Raw genomic sequence first — 17,414 nt, 5'->3', positions numbered from 1 at the left:
TTGTTTATTTGCTCACCATGCTATCACAGTCTGGACCCAGCCATATGCAAATCAGCCTTGAACCTGCTCCCCATGGGAACAGTACAGCCCAAACTGCCAGACCAGGTCCTCCCTGGACCAGAAACAAGAATCCTGGGAATAGTTTTGTGGTTTCACCACTCATCAGCCAGACTAGCTTGAATCCAGTAGCACAGTGAGCACGGGGCCAACGTCTGAGCATACCCTTCCCACCCATGGCGACCAAAGCAAAAAGAACAAATGATGGACGGAATGCAGAGGCATCATTCCAGGCTCCTTCATCATTCCCTCTCTCTTGTTCCCTTCTTTCACTCTCTTGCTATATGTAGTACTTTGAAATGTCCTTATGTCAGCGTAAAGCTCTATAAAAGCAACAAACTGAACATAGCACTCGCCTCATCATTTGTGCATATGGGTGACTACATATCAGGTGAGCTGTGCGCAGCAGCGGACTGGGGAACCAAGAGCAGCCCTAGCAAAAATGTTCAAACTAGCCCCTCCCTTAATCTCCTCGCCCAATCTCTCTTGTGCCATCCATTCATTCTCTCCCCACCTCCTTTTCTTCTCCTCTGATCACTTTTTCTACTCTCCCCCTCCCTTACCTCTCTCTCTCTATTTCTTTTCCTGATGACGCCTCCCCTGTCTGCTGCAATTATCCTCTGTAAGTTGAGGGAAGTGCCAGTGGCACCAGAAGTGGCTCTTGGCTTTCAAAACAGAACTCCAAGCATTGTCGCCCACTGGGGAAATGCCCGGTGGATAAACGGCCTGTCCAGCCATTTATAAACATATTGGTGTGTCTGAATACGTACTTGTGCGAGTGGTCAACGTAAGGTGGATACTGTGTGTCTATGCACATGCAGTACTCAAATGTCAAATCTATTGGCTTTGTTATTGGGTGTTTTGGATAGTTGTTTTCCCCTTGTGGCGATTTATTCTCTATGACATCATGGAAAGGCATAAATAAGAGAACCAGCCAGTTTGAGCAGGCAAGCAGCCTTGTACGGCCATGAAATACATGCTTTACACTGACCGTAATAAGCGCGTAAACTCTTAGGGCCTGATTACAAGTTGAGCGGTGAATTCCGTCCTGTGTGCAAACCCGTATTTACGCAAGGGACAGAATGATGAGTTTGGTTTTATTTAAAACATCCAGCCGTTATCGGATGTGTTAAATAACCTAAGGTTCATTAAGTTCCAGCAGGTCAATCCAGCCTAAAATCTACCAGGGAAAACATGCAGGGGCAGATCTACAAGGAAGTGCGGCAGCATGGCAACGCAAGCCCTGTGGCTGCACCACGCTGTGGCACTTCCGAAGCACAGGAATGCGACATATTTACAATAATATGTCGCATTACTGGGCTCTCCCCTGCACTGACACACAAACTGCAGCCATGCGCCGGCACCCTTGCACCATGCTGCAAGGATGCCTGCGTCATGGGGAGATTGTTTTTGTGCAGGAAGGGGCACCTTCCTGCACAAAAACAATCACTACAAGCATTTTCATCTTTCAATGCGTGCTGTAGAATGCAGCACGATTTAAAAGAGGAAATAACGAGGAGAAATAAAAACATTTCTCCTCATTGCGCCTCGCTACGCCTCTCCTGAGGAGGCGTAGCATTGACACATTTCCAGATTTATGATTCCTCGTAAATCTGGAAATGTGTCTCGTTCCATGGGTGTTGTGTGGGAACACCCACAGAAACATCCATGGAACGCCCCTTCTACGCAAAGTGTTGTGTGTGAAGGGGCCATTTTACAAGGAGAGAAAAAGTCACGCAGGGTGGCTTTTCCTCTCCTTGTAAATATGGAGAAGTGAAATGCAAAAGTGACGTACTGGTGGCGCAGGGGGCTTGTAAATCTACCCCGCTGTATTTTCCGTATCATGCGAATTTTGATGCATTAAACACCAAAATCTGAATGGTATATTCCTCATAAACTCACAATAGATGTTATTTATAGAACATTATAAATTACGTAGCCAGTGGTATCGTTATTTATCAGGGGCGAAAAACAACGCATCAACTTAATCTTGTTGTGGGCTTTCCATGGCTTTTGCAGTGAGTAGTGCAAGTCTTTTCTTGATTTATCACAAATTCCTGCACATGGAGCTTACATGTGTTGCAAATAAGAATGGAGCAAAAAAGGCGTGCCCTGTATTGCGTGGCGAATCCAGTGCAATCTGCAGACTTAGGAAAAGCAAACAAAGAGATGAAAACGACAGTTCCACCCCAAGAAACAAAGATCAACAGATCAGGCATTAGGTGAAAATACACCATGACTTTTACTTTAAATGAGAAAGAACACACGCCTAGCCTAGGATCCAAGCAGATGTGTGAAGAAGATTCTCTTCCTTATAAGGAACTTTTGCAGATGCTTCCAAACAACATGAGGTTGGCACAAGAGTAGTCTCATTTGGAGCGCTGCTTTCATCTCAGCATGCCCCTCCTCCTTCTCGGTGACTGCAAACGATTTAAGTGAACGCGCACGCGCGCCTGCGTGTATCCTTAATTATGAGGAAAAAGAAAGGTAATGTAGCAATTAAACCTAGATATCACATTATTTCAATCAAAGGGGATGCTGCTTTGGGAGTCCATGTTTTCTGGTTCCAAATTGGTAGTTTACATTTAATTAGAAAAGGCGAAACCAATAGGTCTCGCCTTTTGGCTGTCATTGCAGAGCATTGCCAATGCTTTCTACTAATACAGTAGAGTTTTTTTTTTTTTAATGCGCAATGACATATACTCGTGTATTCGTCATCAGGCTTGGTTGTATGCATCATGACACTACGGCAACTAAGCAGGGCTTTAAGGGGGATGACAAAACTGGTGGGTCTCTCAAAGGGGCGTTGGCAATGTAATTAAGGGTGTGGTTTAAAAACACCTAAGCTAAAAATCTGTGCTTAGCATAGTGTGCCGCCCGACTTGTATTTTGCTGTTACTGTCATTGCATCAAGATATATGATACAACAAGTATCATCATACCCACAAGAAGTCAGGACTATTAGCTTTGTCAATGGTTTTTAGTTGCATAAGATAAATAAGAGGCAACTATGGCTTGTATATAATATTGAAAAAGCTTCCACTTAAAGACCTGGGGACGCCACGACAATGTTGCTGCTCCTGAGTTTCAAAAAGAGAAGGGAAATCCAGAGCGAAAATGACTCTCTGTAAAGGATTTCCTTTCCCTCTACAACGCTCACCTGGCATGACGTCATGCCGTAACTTCTCCACTAGTGAGAAGTGAGCAGGTAGACATCTATGTGCCTGCTGTCACTGCAGTCCTGAAAAAAACGGGCCGCCTGTGCCAAGGCACAAAACAGAGCCCGATTGAGACCCGTTTTGAGACCCCCTTTAAAAAACAGCGTGTGCTCAGCACCGGTGAGACCCAGTCCACTTAAAGCCCTACAACTAAGTGTAATGATGTATAAGTATCTATCAGTCACCAGACACGCCTGAAGCGGCTGCACTTTTTTTTTTTAATTTACGGATTATAGCAGGTCATCAAATTGCAGCAGCTGGACCCTCCAAAATACATGTTTTAAAAACATTTTTGGGTAAAAAGAAGGCAAACACCATCATGGGAGGAGCGAGGGAGCAACGGGGGAGTGGCTTGATGTTGAAGTGAACCTGGAAGTGGCACAGAAATAGGGAGTGCAGGAGTGGACAGGGCCTAGCAACACCGTAGCTTGAGACAAAGAGGGAGGGGAAAAAATTAAAAGCAAGTACAAAATGGACAAGGAGAGATAGGGAAGCAACAGATGAGCTGGGGAGGGTCAGGAGGAAACAACTTGGACTGCGCAGGGGTGGGTATTTGAAGGGAAAGCATTATACAAGATGGAGAGCATGAAAGCACTTTCCCTTCTATGGAATGCTAAAAGAAAAAGAGAAAGTATTTTCTTGAATGGAAGCAGTGGAAGAATACAAGTCAACCAATCAAGCCACAGTTAAGAAGAAATATTCCAGGGCTGGGAAGGAGAATGAATAGTCAGTAAAACTATGAAATAACAAGCAGTGAAATAAGATAAACAAAATAAAAAATCCTGTAAAAGCAAGAGATGAACCCAAAGGCCTCAATATGTATATATCTCAATGTATTAGTGACACTAAGGGCCTGATTATGAGTTTGGTGGTTCGTGGACCACCAAACTCACAGTGGCGTGGAGGTGGCGGTACGGCCACCACGGCACCAGAGGTCCAGCCACTGTATTACAACTTTGGCAGTCGGACTGCCATTGGACTGCCACAACCGCCAGGGAACCGCATTCCCTGGTGGTGGCGTGGCAGACAGGGGCTCACAATATTCTGGCAGTGCCACTGGGGCACCGCCATGCATATTACGAGTTTCTGTTGTAAGGAAGAACATCCTTATGACATATGGAGGTTCTGAAAATGAATCATGTGACTGCGTGATTTATCCCTTGGCAGTTGCTCTGTGGTTGACAAAGGGAAGGATCAAGCCATTGCTGATAGGGTGAATAAACTGAGCCTTCACCTGGTTACTGTGTCGTGGTTGTCATTACCTACTTTTTGGCAATGATCACCAGCACCAGTGAATGGCATGAAGCTCACAGACGGTTACGGGAGCCCTGGTAACAGATCAGTTGGTGGCACTAAATGGCGCAGTTTAGCAGTGTGAGACCGCACTATTCCTGTGGCGGTTACAATACTCGATGTGATCTTCAATGCAAGGTAGGGTGTGCAGGAGCATATTAATTTTAAATTTGAGTTGGAGGAGTGCGCAGGAGTACTCTGACCTTTACCAGTCTCCCGACATCTCCCTGCCTGTATGCATGCCAACGTTCTTGGTGGAGTATGCCGAGTGCTCGTTGGTGTCAGGACAACGAGTAGTTTCAGCTAGCACATCTTACTGTGTAGGTTTTAATAGGTGCTCTCAGCAGGCTATCTGAAGAGGCGTATGCAGCTGCCAGAGTAGATTGTCTGCTGTACATAAGTCTAGGCTCTGCTTTCTTTTTATTACCTGCTGGGCCATGTGACTGATTAGAGGAAAGACCCTTAGAATTTCGAAAACTCATCTTTTCTACAGGTTGTACAGACTCCTGGTACCCTTGTACTTCTTTGACGGCTTTCAGCTTCCAGCATCAATGATGGTACTATCTTCTATTGTCATTCCACCACCATACTTAGAGCAGCCAGGTCAACAATCCTTTCAACAGGAGGAATGGATTGACCTTTTCAACAATTACACAGTGGCACTTGATGGGCAAGAGTTTACCCCAGAGAAAAGGCGCATCATATCTTTAAGTACTTGCCTCAGATGTTGGGTAATAATAATCAACTCATCGAAGATGTGTTAAGGAGGCAAAGTTGCAGTTGGAGGGAAGATATGCAAAGGAGTAGAACATTGTTTTATCTCGGGAACAAGTTCTACACCAGACCATAAAAAACAGATGAATCAATGGATGATTTTTTTTCTGGTCTACGTGAATTGTCAATTAAATGCAACTATGGTCAGATGACAGATGAAATGATCAGAGATCAACTGATTGTTCAGTGCAGCAACTGGAAAATAAAGGAGCTTTTGTGGGCAGCCAAAAACCTGTCTCTTAACAATGCCATTGCAATTGCTAAAGTGGCTGAGGAGTCTGAGAGATGTATGAAGGCGATGGGCAGAAAGGAACAAGTGGACGTCCAGGTTGCTGTAGTTGGAAAAAAAGAAAAGGTGTCTAAAGGATCATCCAGCAAGGTTGCAACTAGATCCCAGAGAGAAAGCAGATCGAAGGGATGTTCACGCATTGGAAGTGATTAGCACACAAGTGATTCTACATGCTGTTTTGCATCTAAAAGGAGTGCAGGAAGGGTGGGTGCCTTGGACATTATGCCTGCATGTGTAAAGATTCATCTAAGTCCAATGTGGCTGTCACTGAGGACTTATTATGGGAAGATGATAACCAGGATTGGTTGCTGATGGTACAGCCAGAGGAGGTGGAAGGGAACAGGAAAGTCCGACCCAAAGACTTGTTTATCCAAGGCAGACTAGTCGAGCTCATGGTGGACTCCAGTTCATTGTACACTATTATACCGAAGGCTATGTGGAAGAGAGAGTGGCCGCAAATGTCTCTTTTGCCCAAAGACATAATCACCAGGGGCTACCAGGGAGAATGCATTGATGTTCTGGACTATTTTTCTTCCATGATTGTGTTAAAGTCACAACAGGTTGAAGAGAAAATCAAGGGGCCACCTATTTTGGGGTGGGCGCATCAATTTGATCTGTACATAGTAATTGACCCCCATGCTCCAGAACAAGTGTTGGTGGTCACTGAAAGCACAACTAAAGATGTGTTAACAGAAATGAAGAGTGTGTTCAATAAAAAATTGGGTGAGATGAGGGGTTACGTCCATAAGATAGTGTTGGAAACAGGTACTTGTCCTGTTAAACATAAATTGAGGATAGTGCCAGTTGTAGTGAGGGGAGAGGTCAAGAAACGTTTAGATGACTTGCTCAGGAAGGGGATCATAGGGCCTGTTGAGACTTCGGAATGGGTCTCTCCAGTGGTTATTGCCAAGAAGAGCGATGGCAAACTTATGTTCTGAGTGGATTTGCGCAGTTTGAACCAACATGTTGTGACAGATACTTTTCCCCTTCCAAATATCAATGAGTTGTTATTGTTACTTAAGGGGGGTAAGTACTTTTCTGAGCTTGACTTGAAAAGTGCTTACCACCAGATCAAATTGTATGAGGATTCATACAATTTGATGGCTTTTATCACCATGGAGGGAACTTTCAGGTTCACTAGGATGCCGTTCGGGCTATCCTCGGTGGCTAACATGTTCCAGCGGATCACGTCTGAAGTGTTTAAGGGCTTGGGCAATGTAAAATTCTTTCAAGATGACATTTTGGTCGTTGGTGGGACCATCCAAGAGCCTAACATCATTTTGAGGTCTGTGTTGGTTAGGCTTAGGGACGCGGGGCTTACCTTGAGGAGGGACAATTGCAAGTTCTTAGTGGAAGAAATGTAATACCTTGGCCATACCATTTCTGGGAAAGAGGTGTGCCTCAAGGTAGACATATTGAAAGCTATTCGGTCTGCAACAGTTCCCCATGATAAGGATCAGTTACGATCTTTCATGGGTTTGATCAAATTTTTTGCTAAACATGTAAAAAACTTTGCTAGTAGAACTGAAGACTTGAGGGGGTTGCTGAGGAAGGGATGTGTGTTTGCGTGGGGCGAAGCTCTACAAAGAGCATTTAATGTGATAAATGAAGGCATTTGTGGAGTGGAGATCCTCGCACTGTTTGATACCCAACTCAAAACCTATCTGCTTCTGGGCTAGGGGCAGTTCTTTCTCAGGTTCATGCTTGTACAGAAAGGACTGTGGCTTTTGCGTCATGCTCTCTGACAGAGTGTGAGAGTAATTAACCTGCCATTGAGCATGAGGCTTTAGGGGCTGCTTGGTCTGTAGAGCACTTTAGGACCTTTCTGTGGGGTCTTACCTTTTGCATTCGTACTGACCATAAACCTTTGGTCAAAGTTTTGAATCCTGGTGGGGCTGGCAAGGGATCTGCTAGACTGGCTAGGTGTTATATCCTGGCTTTGTATTTATGCATGTGATCTCCCACTCAGCCAGTGGAATGTTCAGTTTATGAGGTATCACAGAATGTTGGGAGCCAGGGGTCAGTTGGGAAGGGCTGAGCAAGAGACAAGCTGCTCCTGGTGGGGTTTACCTTGGGCCTACTATTGGTCTTTGTACTGGTCTTGACTACTGGTTATGTATTGATCTGGTTTGCCTGGAACTAACTACCAATAAACATCCTAAGATCCTCCAAACGTCTGGACTCAGTCATTACAATTTTTGGCGACGATTTTCTTAAAGAACCTACAACTTCAACCTTGTCAAGCTTCAAGTAACCACTTCTACAAAATTCAACAGCATCTAACTGGCACCTATCTCAACTCACATTCGTAACCCCACCAGTGACCCCCATCGGTCGCCCTCAACGCATTGTGCCGGTTCAAATCAGTTAACAGCTACTGCCTTTACTTGAAGCATCTCAAGCTCCTGCCTCTACTTGTAGCATCTCAAGTTCCTACCTCTACTGTTAAAAGGTCTTCCAACGCAAGCTGCATCTCAAATGGTCTGTCTGTTTCAACTGCAGCCCAACAACGTCTCTACAAGTAACAGCAAGCGTGTGAAAAGCTCTGTTCTTTTAAAGCATCCAGCACAGAAGTTACTCTGTTCAACTGCTGCCCAACACTTCCTACAAACAAGCGAACTGTATGCGTGAACTGTATGCGTTTTTCAAGCTAGCCTGCAAGCTCTATCTACAGCGTTTCAAAACAATTTTTCATTCAATTTGCCTACAGTTGTTATTCAAGTGTGCATCCTTATCTTTTCTCAGAGCCTCGATTACAGCACCTAGACGTTGTCGGCCTGATCACCCGGCTATTTGTCTCTGTGTGGTTTGGATTTCAAGGGGACAGTTTGACACTGAAGATTTGGCCATGCAATTTTCAACGTGAGTACTTTGATTGAGCTTATGCGCACTATTCGTTTTTGTGAGCCTGTATTTTATATTTTATTTTAAGCCCTGAGGTCATCTTCGCTACTCTACAGTTTAACGCAAGCGCATCCTTCAAATTTAAAATATATGCGCGCGTTCCTTACCTACTAGCGTCGCGTGCAAGCAGTGTGTCTTCATTTCTTCAGTTCTTTGTGACGCCCGTCATTCCGTGTCCTGCCTGCTGTCAACTCACGAATGCTCTGACGTGCTTTGAGCCTCCCGGCATAGCGTCATTGTGCGTGCCGCCATCTTGTGGTTGGTGGCTAAAATCGCTTACAGTACATTGTGGCATTGGATCCAGCGCGTATTTTGCCAACCACGTTGTTTCTTTGTTTTAAATAAAGTTCTACCGGGAGGTTGACGAGAACGGCGCATGAAGCGGACTGAGCATGATGATTGGGTGAGTGAAAGGTGTTCTCCACCTTCACATGACTGGATCTTTTTCGAGTCGACTTGGATGACATTCCGTTGTTTTTCTACTTATTCTTCAAGATTTTTAGAATTTACACCATCAAGTATTATTACTAGTTCGAAGGCCGGTTGGTGTACTTGTGATTTTAAAGGCAAAAAATGTTGCTCAGTGCATCTTTGTAATTAGGCTGTGGGGGGGATGATGTTATAGTTCACATTTTTCGTCTTGTAGCCGAAGTTACGCTACCATCTAGTGGGCAAATTAGTTTATTTTTGTCATATTATGTAAAACCAAGCATGGCATTTGGATAAGGTTTGCCATGGAAAGGTTTACAACTACAGTATAGTACAGTGCATAATATGTTTAGTAAAAATTTCATGCCTAAGCTTCCCCATACAGCTGTGCACATTTTTCCCTACACAAGATTTCTAAGTTTTTGTTGATTGACGCAGTGCACAAGTCTGTTCCTCATCACGAGGTATTTTATTAGGGTTTTGAGTCCCGTTATCATTGTGCACAGGGTTTTTCTAGTCCACAGGGTTTTTTTTTTTAGTCGCGTCATTACTGTACATACATGGTTACCTCCACACCAGGTGTCATTCAAGGGTTCTGAGTCCCGTCTCAACATATTTGCCTCTACTTGAGGTGTTTCAAGTGGGTTACTTTCCCATCTTCTTTATTGCACAACGAATTTGTCTCTATATGAGCTGTTTTAAATGGGTTACATTCCCGTTTAGTGCACAACAATTGACCTCCACTCGAGGTGAGTAGTATGGGTTACAGTCCCATCACTGCAGTGTACGATATTTAACCTCTACATGAGGTATGTCGTTTTTCTCAACAGTGCACAACATTTTTTTTAGTTTTACCTGTTAGTTCACAACAGTGCACAATATATTTTTAGGTGGTGTGTTTATTGGGTTTTATGCTCATCTGTTTAGTGCACAGTCTGCACCTATACACCACCTGTTTATTTTGTTATGTTACCCTCACAGGGTATCTGGTCTGAATACCATCTGTTGTTTTTCTCGAAGTTAATGTGCTTTGTTTACAAATTTTGAATTGGTATTCAACATCAACATTCTTGTTTTTGAAATTGTTATTTAATGGGAAGTGTGAGTGATTCATTTTTTTATCTACTCACTATTTCCTGTTATACCCCAGTTTTCCTTGTGATATCTTTTACTGATGTCATTTGTGGATTCTGGATTCTTTCGTTCTGTGTTTTTCTCTGTTTTTCTTTAATGGGGTTCATTCTTTCGTTGACTGGAAGTTTTCTTCTCCTTCTATCTGTTAGCGTCTGATATTGATTGTCTCTTTTTATACATGCCTGGCCAGCAAGTGTATCTTGTGGTAGTCATTGATGTTTTCTCTTATTGTTTCTGTGATTGTGCTAGAAGGGAGGATGGTCTTCTCACTTTTGTCATTTTCAGTTATGTTTTGCATCTTCTTGTGGTTTTTCTGTTTTTTCGTTGGTGTACAGTGTTTCCGACTTACTCTTTGTCTTTCTTCTTTACTTTATCTTTTCACTTGAAGCAATATATTTGTTTTATATGGAAGAAAAGGGGATATGTTGTATCCTGGCTTTGTATTTATGCATGTGATCTCCCACTCAGCCAGTGGAATGTTCAGTTTATGAGGTATCACAGAATGTTGGGAGCCAGGGGTCAGTTGGGAAGGGCTGAGCAAGAGACAAGCTGCTCCTGGTGGGGTTTACCTTGGGCCTACTATTGGTCTTTGTACTGGTCTTGACTACTGGTTATGTATTGATCTGGTTTGCCTGGAACTAACTACCAATAAACATCCTAAGATCCTCCAAACGTCTGGACTCAGTCATTACACTAGGCTAGCTTCAAGACTGCAAGAGTATAAGTACCATGTAGAACACATACCAGGGTGGAGAAATGGACAAGCAGATTGTCTCTCATGCTCATTGTTGAAGTGGTCTGAGGTTGATGAATGTGGTTCTACACCTTGGAAAAAGGAAGGGGCTGTGGCCTTGTTGTGTGATGTGGCAGAGTTCACCGGTGGCTCATTCTCGGATGACTAATTGCGTACGTGTATGGAAGGGATCCTGTCCTTCAGAATGTGTAACAAATGGTGGTGTGTGGGGGGCAAAGAGGAAGTACGGTGCCTCCGTCTGTTAGACCTTTTGTGAAAATCCGAGATCTGTTCACTTTGAGTGACAAACAGGTACGTATGATAAATGACAAATTTGTTCCACCAGAAGGATTGAGAGATAAAATCTTTAAGCTGGCTCACGAGGGCCACTTAGGTCAAACTTTGAAAAAAGAAGTGTGAGGGGGAATTTTTGGTGGCCATGTATGGATGATGAAATCAACTTGTGGGTGGAGAACTGTGAAGAGTGCAATGAGAGTGAGAAGAGGCTTAAGACAGGAGCACAAGCCGTCCAGGGGTGTATTGAGGACCCAGGGTCTCCTTGGGTACTGTGTGCTCAGATTTCATTGCTCAAATGCCTATGCCAGAAGAAGGGATGAGAAATGCTATGGTTATCGTGGATGTGCACTCCAAATTGCTAGTGGTGAAGTTTATTTCTGATGTGACCACCAGAACTACTGTGGAGACCTTGAAGAGTGTATTTTTGGAGGAAGGGCTACCTCGTGTTCTGATCACGTATAATGGTACTCAATTAGTTTATCATGAGATGCAGAGCTTTCTGGAGTATTGTGGTATTAAAAATCATCGCACGGCTCTGTACAACTCCCAGGCCAATGGCATGGTAAAAAGGGCTAACTGTTTGCTTAAAGGTGCCATATCCATGACTGTCCAAAGTGGAAAAGTTGTCAAAGCTATGGTGGATGAATGCTATGGGCTCATTGTACCACAATTCACGGTGTGTCAAATGTTTCACACTTTGAGAAAATTCAGGGTAGAAAACCTGGAACCAAAATGACCCCGGCTTGGCTCACTGGAGCTGATGGTAAAGAGAGTGAGGGGGTGTGTGATGTAAAAGGAGAGTGGGTGTCTGTTGGTGACTGGGTCAAGATAAGACATGGAATGGTAGGGAAGGGTTTCAATATATTTTGGGAGCCATTCAGATTCAGAGAGGTGTGTGACAGGTATGTGGTTTTGGACAATGGTAACAAATGGAATAAAGGTAAAGTGGCTTTGTCCCAGAAAGAACAGGTTGGGTACGGGCGGGAGAGTGAGGTTACCGTTGAAACCTTACGTGCGACCTTAAGTGGTTTCATGCTTATGAGTGACGAGGAATTGATCAGCACCAAAGTAGGAGGTGGGAGAGGGCCTGTTGAGTGTGGAAGTGGTGATGCCGGTGGTTCCTTGCACACCATAATCATTCCTCAGGGAGAGAATAGAAGGAGCCACACTCCTAGATTTCATTGAACACCTCGCTATTTGGTGGATTATGGTACTTTTTTGTGATCTTTATGTCTTCTCTGTTCATTCTACTCTAGGGTATGACCTATAGCAACTCTGATGTGACTCTTTTTAGTAGTTCTTATATCTGTGCCATGCCATTGTTGTGTGGTCTGTTACATTATATTATGTTATATTTTGTTTCTACCATTTCTTATTTCTTTTGTTTTTGTTTTCACGTTTGTGTAGAAGGAAAGGGGATTTGTTGTAATGCAGAACCTCCTTATGACACCTGGAGATTCTAGAAAGTAATCTTGTGACTGCATGATTCTTCCCTTGGCAGTTGCTCTGTGACTGGCGAAGAGAAGGATCATGCCATTGCTTATGCGGTGAATAAACTGAGCCTTCACCTGGTTACTGTGTTGTGGTGGTCATTACTACAGTTTCCTGACCACCAGCAGTCTCATGGAGGCTCTTACTCCATTAAACTGCTGGCTGTCAGGGATCAAAGAGGACCCTACAGGGCCCCTGTCACCCCATGCATATTTGTACATGCATGGGGGCACATGTTGTGCCCCCCTGTGTGCATGCACCCACAGTTCCAGCAGGGCATGGACTTCACAGTCCTTGCCATGCTTGAACGCGCTGTGACGGTCTCGCAGCAGTGCAGCATTAGGGCCCACAACCTGCCTGCCAGACCATGAAAATACTTATAATCTGGTGGTTGATGGCCCTGTTTGGGGATGTGGCAGTGGGGCGGTGGCATGGCCTGCTCCCACACTGCCAAACTCGTAATCGGGCACTAAGTCTTCAAAACCAGACAGCCAAAGCTCTTTGTAGATGAGGCCTACAACTGCTTCATATGACTAGTGAGTTCAAAATAGTTTAGACATGTTGTTTTTCATACCAAGTGGAATTTTGAGACCTCATATCAGGAGCGTCCAAGACTTTCTGAAGCTAGACCTTGGGATGGGTGCAGTATATGTTAGGACCCTGTCCCTCATACAACAGGGTAGGGTTCTTGAAGATGATTGGAAGTGACTACAAAAGCCCAATGAAGAGGCTTGTTTTTTCTACATATAAAGTAATACAATTTGACTTGCTCCTCAGGTCTGGATGCGATGACTTACAATGCAAGACACCCATGAGCCAGAAAGTTTTGCCGCCCTGACCTTTACAAGTAAGTCTGGACTTTGTGATCAGACCCTCTCTGCTTGCTTTGAAGTTTTGATGCAATAATCTAGTCTTGACGACAACAGAGCTGTAGCGAGATCAACACTATGTTTCAGATGAAGAGACAAATATTGTTTCTCAGCATTACAAGCTGGAAATTGGTGTTTTTCATCCCCAGCCAGGCTAGCATGAATCCAGTGGCAAAGTGAGCAAGGGACCCACGTCTGGGTATACCCTGCCAACTTAGGGCCAACAAAACAAACACAAGGAGATGATGGACAGCGCTGAAACGTTTCAGACACTCACCCCCAGTCACAGATCTTAGATGAATCCATCATCGTTCTTTAGCTCACTTTGCCACCCCAGTTCAGTGACAGCTATGTGCAAATCTGTCTTGACCCTGTGCCTCATGGGAACAGTCCAGCCCGAACTGCCAAGCCATGTCTTCCGTGAACCGGAAACAAGCATCCTGGGTCTGGTTTCGGGCTAACAGCCCTCATCAGCCAGGCTAGCATGAATCCAGTGACAAAGTGAGCAAGGGACCCACGTCTGGGTATACCCTGCCAACTTAGGGCCAACAAAGCAAACGCAAGGAGATGATGGATGGAGCGCTGAAACTTTTCAGACACTCACCACCAGTCACAGATCTGTGTTGAATCTATCATCGTTCTCTAGCTCACTTCTCCACCCCAGTTCAGACACAGCTATATGCAAATCAGTCTTGACCCAGTGCCTCATAGGAACACTCCAGCCCAAACTGCCAAGCCATGTCTTCCCTGTACCATAAACAAGCATCCTGGTACCGGTTTCGGGCTAACATCCCTCATCAGCCAGGCTAGCATGAATCCAGTGGCGAAGTGAGCAAGGGACCCACGTCTGGGTATACCCTCCCAACTTAGGGCGAATAAAGCAAACACAAGGAGATGATAGACAGAGCGCAGAAACTTTTCAGACACTCACCCCCAGTCATAGATCGTAGTTGAATCCATCATCATTCTGTAGCTCACTTCGCCACCCCAGTTCAGGCACAGCTATATGCAAATCAGTCTTGACCCTGTGCCTCATGGGAACGGTCCAGCCTGAACTGCCAAGCGATGTCTTCCCTGGACTGTAAACAAGCATCCTGGGACCAGTTTCGGGCTAACAGCCCTCATCAGCCAGGCTAGCAGGAATCCAGTGGCAAAGTGAGCAAGGGACCCACGTCTGGGTATACACTGCCAACTTAGGGCCAACAAAGCAAACACAAGGAGATGATGAACGGAGCGCTGAAACCTTTCAGACACTCACCCTCAGTCACAGATCTTAGTTGAATCCATCATCATTCTTTAGCTCACTTTGCCACCCCAGTTCAGACACAGCTATATGCAAATCAGTCTTGACCCTGTGCCTCATGGGAACATTCCAGCCCAAACTGCCAAGCCATGTCTACCCTAGACCATAAACAAGCATCCTGGGACCAGTTTCGGGCTAACAGCCCTCATCAGCCGGGCTAGCATGAATCCAGTCGCAAAGTGAGCAAGGGACCCACGTCTGGGTATACCCTGCCAACTTAGGGCGAACAAGGCAACACAAGAAGATGATGGACGGAGCGCTGAATCTTTTCAGACACTCACCTCCAGTCATAGATCTAGGTTGAATCCATCATCGTTCTTTAGCTCACTTCGCCAACCCAGTTAAGACACACTTATATGGGAACAGTCCAGCCCAAACTGCCAAGCATGTCTTCCCTTGACCGGAAACAAGCATCCTCAGACTGGTTTCGGGCTAACAGCCCTCATCCACCAGGCTAGCATGAATCTGATGGACTTAGGCCCAGATCTCTGTACTGGGGTGAATATATGACATTGTTCTTCATTCTGTCCATCAATTGTTGTTTTTTCAATTGTTGTTTTTGTAAACGAAGGAGGAGCGCCAGTATTAATGAACCGTAATTGGGTGGTGGGTGGCATGAATCCTCTAAATCTGAGGCCTTAGAGGAAATCTATTTCATAGTATCACCATGATGTCACAGTTTGTAAGAATACTGATGTGAGATTAAGCACTGTTGACATTCAGTCCCTGAATCTATATCAAATATTAGCTTGTGATGATAAGTGTGAGAAGAAGGCTGAAAGGGTTATGGAGGTGGGGACATCAGGGTGTGAAAATATGCATATTTATTGGCTGAAGTTCGCACAATGTAGCTAACTTAAGCTTTCAGTGTGAAATGTGGTTTTCTTCATCCAGGATGACTTTTTTCATGCATGGGCATGATTTGCCTAATAAAAGGTCAGACACAATACCAACAGGAAACTGGTTTGAGCATTCAGTGAATATCCCTTGGCAAACCACTTATTGTAGGAATCAATTTATAGCTGGCAAACAGACAGCAAAAATATGGTAATGTGAATTGTTGAGAAATGTGAATTTCGCATGCTGCAACATTTTTGAATTCCATACATTTTTCCTGTAAAATGATATTTCACCCAAGAACATTAACCCCCAAATAAAAGTAGCATGCTCTTCTGGCTGTCACCCTAGAAGAGCGAGTAAGTGCATTTATACTAGAAAGGTTTCATGTAAGAAATGTGTTGTTGTAATTTACAAAAATGTAATCATTATATAGTGCTCTTATAATACTTTATTAGATCTGTGGAGTATGGTATTTTCTTTTTCTGTGGCTGCCTGGTATTGATTAATTTAATGTTTCTCTTATGTGTTGTCTGTATGAGTTAAAAAGAAAGTTAAAGTTGGACCATGGAGCATTTCATATGATTGTTCCTATTTGCAATCTTCACCTATTTTAGATTTGTAAATTGTGGGATGATCCATGCATCACAAGTCTTTATTTTTCCAAATGACACCATTTCCCACTTCTGTATGTCCTGTAATGTCACAAGGTGGTTTGAGTTAGGGGCATTGTTGCTCCTATCGCTCTTTTGTAATTCCATATATCAGTGTCAATCAGAGAAAGTGGAAACATACAGAATAAATGTTATTTTTCTTTTTTAGTTAAATATTTTTTATTATTGAAGATTCATAAAGCAGTAAAAATAAATATAACAATTCCAGAAAACAAATATATGAGTTGGATATACTTGCAAATATTGAATGGAGTTAGAATAAAATAGAAGGTTATGAAATATAACAATACAAAATATTTAATTTAAAATAAAAAAAAGAGAGAAAAATCAAAAAACAAAGGAGGAAAGGTTGAATGTTGGGAAGAGAAGGGAGAGAGAGGAGCAGGGAGAAGAATGAGTTCAGAATTACAGAGAAGAAGTGAATGATTAGGAAAGTGATAGGATGGGTACGTATTGTAAGGTAACCAATATTAATCAGATGTAATCTTCTGGCATAAAAACAAGGAGGAAACAGTAGATATTCGGTGTTCATCACAAATAAAATTCCACCTTGTTAACTCTTTCGGTTTCACATGATGAAGATATGTGGTTTCTCTTCATATGTATACAGTATGATTATTTACAGTTTCTTTTGTAATGAATCTAATCGGTGGAGAGACTGGTAGAGTAAAGTACTCTAATCGCACGATATCAAAATTACTTATAAAACTTTTATCACAGTAAAATACTCAAATCTGTGATACTTTTACTCTTCTATTTATACGTTCCAAGATGGCGACCAAAATAACATGAGTCACTCCTAGTCCCTCTTTGCTCTTACTATCACGTTAGCTACGGGTTCTCACGCAAGCGAAACTGCGGGATCTCGGTTTAAATAACAATCACAGATACGGCCAAACTCACACCAGCGTACTCGACTGGGGGCGACTACCACGGACGTTAGATTTTACCTCACACCACGGTAAATAAGGTAAGCATCCTTTTGACTTCACTTTTTCACTTAAGCGTAGATGTTTAGACTTTCTTAGCCGATGCGGTCTAGAGATAATACATTGGGAAATCTACAAGCAGCTCTACTGACTACGAGAGCTAACACCATATACTTTAAAGGG

This window comes from Triturus cristatus, chromosome 7 (assembly GCF_964204655.1).
Source record: "Triturus cristatus chromosome 7, aTriCri1.1, whole genome shotgun sequence".
NCBI classification, from domain to species: domain Eukaryota; kingdom Metazoa; phylum Chordata; class Amphibia; order Caudata; family Salamandridae; genus Triturus; species Triturus cristatus.
This window is presented reverse-complemented; position numbering follows the sequence as displayed.